The sequence below is a fragment of the Ovis canadensis genome, chromosome 17 (genome assembly GCF_042477335.2).
Source record: "Ovis canadensis isolate MfBH-ARS-UI-01 breed Bighorn chromosome 17, ARS-UI_OviCan_v2, whole genome shotgun sequence".
Classification (NCBI taxonomy): Eukaryota; Metazoa; Chordata; class Mammalia; order Artiodactyla; family Bovidae; genus Ovis; species Ovis canadensis.
Window position 1 is genome coordinate 42145505 of NC_091261.1, and position 7120 is coordinate 42152624.

Consider the following 7120-nt stretch of genomic DNA (forward strand, 5'->3'; position numbering starts at 1 on the left):
GATGACTGCAGCCATGAAATTAAAAGATGCTTGCTCCTTGGAAGGAAAGTTATGATCAACTTAGAAAGCATATTAAAAAGCAGAGACATTACTTTGCAGACAGAGGCCTGTCTAGTCAAAGCTATGGTTTTCCCAGTAGTCATGTACAGATGTGAGAGTTGGACCATAAAGAAACCTGAGTGCCAAAGAATCGATGCTTTTGAACTGTGGTGTTAGAGAAGACTCTTGAGAGTCATGGACTGCAAGGAGATCAAACTAGTCAATCCTGAAGGAAATCAGTCCTGAATATTCACTGGAAGGACTGAAGGTGAAGCTGAAATTCCAATACTTTGGCCACCTGAGGTGAAGAACTGATTCATTGGTAAAGACCCCAATGCTGGGAAAGATTGAAGTTAGGAGAAGAAGGGGATGACAGAGGTTGGATGGCTTCACTGACTTGATGGGCATGAGTCTAAGCAAGCTCCGGGAGGTGGTGATGGACAGGGAAGCCTGGCATGCTGCAGTCCATGGGGTCACAAAGAGTCTGACACAACTGAGTGACTGAACTGAACTGAACTGAACTGATATTTATTTGAAGATTTGTTTATGTTTCTTGGGCTTCACTGGTGACTCAGGCGGTAAAGTTTCTGCCTGCAATGTGGGAGACCTGGGTTCGATCCCTCAGTTGGGAAGATCCCCTGGAGAAGGAAATGGCAACCCACTGCAGTATTCTTGCCTGGAAAATCCCTTGGACAGAGGAGCCTGGTAGGCTACAGTCCAAAGGGTCACAAAGAGTTGGACGTGACTTAGTGACTTCACTTTCACTTTTTTACGTTTCTTAGTCTTTTTCTCTTAACTCTTCAGACTGCATAATCTCTATGTATCTAAATACAAGTTCACTGGCAATTGTTTTTGCTGTTTTAAATATACTGCTGTGTCTTTCTAGTGAAATTTCATTTCAGTTACAACAATTTTAAATTCCATAATTTCTGTATGATTCTTTGTTCATTATTTATCTCCCTGTATTTATATTCTTTATTTCATGAGACACTGTCATCATAACTTCCTTTATTTAAGTATTTTATCTCTTTGAACATATTATAATGGTTAGTTTGCATGTTTGTCTGTTAAGTCTAAAATCTAAGTCCTCTCCCAGGAAATTTATGTTGCTTAATTTGTTTCCATGTATGGATCACACCCTCCCTCCTTTGGTTTTTTTTTTTTTTTTCATGTTTTATAAATTTTTGTTGAAGAAATTGTTGATTTCTGATAATATATTATTGCAACTCTGGACATAGATCTTCCTTCTCCATGGCTTATTATTATTGTTCTGATCTGTTTGCTTGTCTGCTTATTTGTTTAGAGACTTGACTGAACTATTTTAATAAAGTATCTCTGTTGTTGTCTAGTCATTAACTCGTTGTCTGACTCTTTTGTGATCCCATGGACTGTAGCCTGTGTATTTCCCTATAATGTAAGGCCTCTGATGTCATTCTGATGCCATGAGCTTCCCTGTTAGCTCAGTTGGTAAAGAATCCACTTGCAAGGTAGCAGACCCTGGTTCGATTCCTGAGTCAGGAAGATCCCTGGAGAAGGGATAGGCTATCCCACTATTCTTGCCTGGAGAATCCCCATGGACAGAGGAGCCTGACAGGCTACAGTCCATGGTGTTGCAAAGAGTCAGATACAAGTGAGCAACTTTCACTTCACTAATGTCACTAATCAGAGGGTGTAGGCAGCCGTGGGCATGTGCATAGACACCTTGGTGTGTCGGCAGTTTTAGCAGGTCTTTCTTTGACTTTCCCCTTCTCTTAAGCTCCATTCCTTGGTGGCTCAGAGGTTAAAGCATCTGCCTGCAATGCAGGAGACCTGGGTTTGATCCCTGGGTTGGAAAGATCCCCTGGAGTAGGAAATGGCAACCCACTCCAGTATTCTTGCCTAGAGAATCCCATGGACGGAAGAGCCTAGTGGGCTACAGTCCACGGGGTCGCAAAGAGTTGGACACAGCTGAGCGACTTCACTTTCTCCTTTCTCTTAGGCTATCTGCCTCTTTAGCATCACACGTAGCAGATAGGCTCCAGTAACTGTCTGCTGATTGCTCTATTGGTGTTGACTATACTGTGGAGTATGAGTTCCTCCTTAGTCTAATCCAGCTAAGTCTGAGGCCCTGAATAAATAATTTTGGAGGTCAATCTTCAAGGTTTGCTTTGACTCCAGTAAGGCTTTCTTTTCATTTTCTTTCCATGGTATTCTCTGATAAAGGAACTGGTCTACAGTTTAGTTTGTGGTTCTCTATGTTGTGATCAGCCTCCTCTAAATTGCTTACCCCCAAAATCCCCCCCCCCTTTTTTTTAGTTTACCTTATACTTTAGTGACACACACTGTGTTCTAAGTACAGTCATTTTTGGAGGGGTGGGGGGCTTTGGAGCTCTGTGTTCTTATTACTTATATTTCAGTTCAGTTCAGTGGCTCAGTCGTGTCCGACTCTGTGACCCCATGGACTGCAGCACACCTGGCCTCCCTGTCCATCACCAACTCCCAGAGTTTACTCAAACTAATCTCCACAGAGTCTGTGATGCCATCCAACCATCTCATCCTCTGTTGTCCCCTTCTCCTCCTGCCTTCAATCTTTCCCAGCATCAGGGTCTTTTCAAATGAGTTACCTCTTCCCATCAGGTGGCCAAAGTATTGGAGTTTCAGCTTCAGCATCAGTGCTTGCAATTAATAATCAGGACTGATTTCCTTCAGGATTGACTGGTTTGATCTCCTTGCAGTCCAAGGGACTCTCAAGAGTCTTCTCCATCACCACAGTTCAAAAGCATCAATTCTTTGATGCTCAGCTTTCTTTATAGTCCAACTCTCACATCCATACATGACTACTGGAAAAACCATAGCCTTAACTAGAGGGACCTTTGTTGGCAAAGTAATTACCTATCTTTACCTTAACTTCCCTGGTGGCTCAGATGGTAAAGCGTCTGTCTATAATGCAGGAGACCCAGGTTCGATCCCTGGGTTGGGAAGATCTGCTGGAGAAGGAAATGGCAATCCACTCCAGTACCATTGCCTGGAAAATCCCATGAACAGAAGAGCCTGGTAGGCTACAGTCATGGGGTCGCAAAGAGTCAGACACAACTGAGCGACTTCACTTCACTTCACTTCACCTTCTGGGCAAGACCTCTGAGCCCCTTAAGGTGGCAGCAAAGAGAACCATCCATTTGTCTCAGAGACACTCCTGCTTGATGATCAAGGAACCATGTGAGCGAGTTGTCTTTGGTCTTCTCTGCTTGCCTTTCCTTGCATAGAATGTCTACCCTTCAAGCAAGCTGCAGGAAGGATAAATAGATGCTAATATTCTCAGGCTTTCTCTCTTGTAGTGAAACCATCACTGTGTGGAAGAAGTTAAACCAGGTAGAAGAAGGAAGACCCAACCTCTCTTGTGCTAGTTTGAAATATGGATTATGTGACATGGAGCTTGGGGGAATGATAAATCCTGGATGATTGCCTCTCCCAGGAAGATACTGTAGCACTAGATTGATTACTGAAGGTGGAGGAAGTCCTATCTTCTTCACCATACCTAGAGTAGAGATGTTATCATACAAGTCTGTGGAGCTGGTTATGGATCACTGGTTTAGTCACTAAGTGGAGTCTGACTCTTGCCACTCCATGGACTGTAGCCTGCCAGGCTCATCTGTCCATGGGATTCTCCAGGCAAAAATACTGGAGTGGGTTTCCATTTCCTTCTCCAGGTTATGGATCAAGTGCCATCTACAGTTGCTATTCTTACCAAAATTAGATTTTCTTGAAAAAACATTTCTTCATTTAGTGTATGCCTTTAAGACAATATCCATAGACTTTAAATGTTTTATTTAGAAAAACAATTCACCGGTTATACTGAGGAGATAGCTTGCCAACCTCCTCATGCCTCCATTCTAGAAGTGGTTTTTAGTTCTTATCTTTTAACTCTAAAGTAGTCACTCATAGCTGGTCCTCAGAAAATTAATGTCTTTACCAAAACATACATTTCTTTAGAAGAATACTACAGGAAACCAATTTAAGTTTAATGTAAGAAAATGTTGGATTATGAAGTACTTAGATAGCATTTTCATAGCTTACATTTAGTACCAACACCACTCAGGGAAATCTGGATAATCCACTTACAGTGTGGTTCTCTATTATACTCACTCATGTTTTTCAGTATATACGGTACCCAACAAAGTATGTTTTATTAAATTGGACAGTTAATGATACCTAGTAAAGTAAAACAAACGTTCAGTATCTTCTCAGTCTCCTCCAACCATCCCTACACAAACTTTCCAAAATATGCCCAAATTATTAATCCATATACTGTGATCAGGTTATTGGTAAGGGAGTTATTATTGTGTATTTGCCTAGATAACATTAGCTCCTTGAACAGATAAAATCCCTCAGTGATATAAGGCAGTTCTTACTCTCATAAACTTCAAAACTGAAATGTTTCAAAGATGTTCTTAAAATTTTTATGTTGTTTTCAAAACACAGCTTCAAAGATTACTGTTGAAAACCAAAAAGTCATCATGAAGGATAATGAGTCAAAGGTTTTCATAACCCAGGCTTCTGTGATACCCAAAATTCAGATGCCAGTCCCCACCAGAATATAAGGTAGAATGGGAGTGCAGTTTAAATGTTATCCTAGAAATAAAAGGACACCTGTTGGGCAGTCATTCTCTGCTCTTCTGATTTCCACACATCCGTTTTACCATTTTCCTGCCAGAGCTGCTATAACAAAGCACTTACTACCACAGTCTGGGTGATGTAAGCAACAGAAATATGTTGTCTCACAATCTGGAAGCCTCACCCCAAAACCTGCCTTCATTTTCACACAGTACTCTCCCTGTGTGAATATCTTTGTGTTCAAATTTCCTGTTTTTATAAAGATATAGTCATTGGGTTAACACCCACCAAATGACCTCATCTCAACTTAATTAACTACATCTGAAATACTCTTATTGCCAAATAAGGTGACATTAGAGGATACTGGGAGTGAGGTCTTCAAAATACGAATTTGATGGGGACACATTTTAACTCATAACACTACAGAAATAGAACATACTCACCTTTTTACCAAGAGTAACTACACAAACTTGTCCATTAACAACATTGAACATAGAAGTCCAGGCTCACCACCTGATATGCAGTTCTTTGTGTTCTATTCAATATAATGCACTGTGTCCAGGTAACTTAATATTTAAAAAATAAATTATTATTAAAAAACTCTCCAGAGTTTTGAATTTTATCCTGGCTATAAGTTAACAAGTTATTCTATGTCACTGATGATAAAAAAAATCACAAGAATTCTGGGTCAGAGACAAAGAACTGTATCATTTGTGGCACAGAAAGTAACATGAACTTCATGTTTGCAGTTATTATTGACATCCTAAGTCCCACAACTGTGGAGTGTCCCCGGCTAATGCTATTTATGCAGTGGATCTTCATTCCAGTGGAGGAATTCTGAGTTTATGAAACTCCCAATGTTACAATGACACTACTACCAATTCTGTTAACCTTTGCCCCAGTGGGAGACATTGTTATATCCTTAAAATAAAGTGACATCACAATAATCCTATAGGAGAAAGCAAATCTGTTCTTCACCATGGAGGCAGGCATTATTTCTGTCTCCCAAGATGAAATTCTGTCCTTTGGGAAGAACTTGTTTTTTCAGTGTTTTCCATGGTCCTTGTGTCTATACTCTGGAAGATTATTTTCTCAACCATTATTCTCAGGGACACATCTGAAGTGAGTTTTATGTAGTATACATTCCTTTGTGTCTATACAGTTTTCATGGCCGCTTTTGTTAGTTTATCTTTGGAGACCTGAAGTTTGTTTTATAACAATTGTAAAAGGCATTTTAATCCAAGCCTCTAATTCTGTGTCACTATATTCATTTAAAAACTTACTAAGCTATGTTTCCTACATTCTATTTTATTTGGAAAAATAAACAAGCCAGTTTAACCTAGAAAATTCTAAAAATCAAAGTGAAGTCATGAAGTAGCTCTAGTAGTGGTAGTGTTCATCACTCAGTTGTTTCCGACTCTTTGTGACCCCATGGACTATGGCCTGCCAGGCTCCTCTGTCCACGGGATTCTCCAGGCAAGAATACTGGACTGTGTTGCCATTCCCTTCTCCAGGGGATCTTTCCAACCCAGGGATCAAACCCGGGTCTCCTGAATTGAAGGCAGATTCTTTACTGTCTGAGCTACAGGGAAAATCAAGTAGTTTTCAGCTCAGCTCAGTCGCTCAGTTGTGTCTGACTCTTTGTGACCCCATGAATCACAGCATGCCAGGCCTCCCTGTCCATCACCAACTCCTGGAGTTCACTCAAACTCATGTGCATTGACTCGGTGATGCCATCCAGCCATCTCATCCTCTGTCATCCCTTTCTCCTCCTGCCCCCAAACCCTCCCAGCATCAGAGTCTTTTCCAATGAGTCAACTCTTCACATGAGGTGGCCAAAGTATTGGAGTATTGGACTGGATAGTAAAATATATGACAAAATGCAACCAATTAAAATAGTAGTTGTGATGGTACATACATAGCTATATCAGCATAATTAGATATAAAGTTGATACATTGATATAAATATATATGATAATTTAAAATATAATAACAAATTAGTGGAAATACTATGTTTTAAAATAATGGCTCTGATAATTTTCTAGACCTCTGGAGAATATATTGCAAATGATTCTTTAAAAAGTGTGAATAAATCAGCAGGAAAATGCCAAAATTGAAAATATTAGTATTTTTTTTTCCATGAAAGCAAAAAGTTTATTCATGTTTGAAACTACATATAACTACCATGAGGAAGACTTTTCAGTCCAGGTCATAATCCAGTTAGAAAGGAACAGAAATGTTTTTAATACATTAGAATCACCACCACAAATTATTTTCATGACTCAATCAGTTTCAGAATCGCATACAATACAAAAAGAGAGAAAGGAGAGGGAGCCTTATTACACAGGGTGAAATATACAGTACTGAATACTGAAGTCTGAATGGATCACAATTAGTCATTGCCTTCTTTTTTCTTTTTCTTTTTTGCATGGATTAGTAACAAGATGAAGAACACTCAAAATGCTCCTCCGTATTTACAACAGTTTTACTG

At 39.8% G+C, this 7120-nt stretch overlaps 1 non-coding gene across 1 annotated transcript; it reads left to right on the forward strand.

The window, feature by feature from the left end:
- The first annotated feature begins 2927 nt into the window (after window positions 1–2927).
- TRNAY-AUA (transfer RNA tyrosine (anticodon AUA)) lies at window positions 2928–2999 on the forward strand. The gene has a single exon. It is a non-coding gene; the product is annotated as a tRNA-Tyr (tRNA).
- The last annotated feature ends 4121 nt before the right edge of the window (window positions 3000–7120 follow it).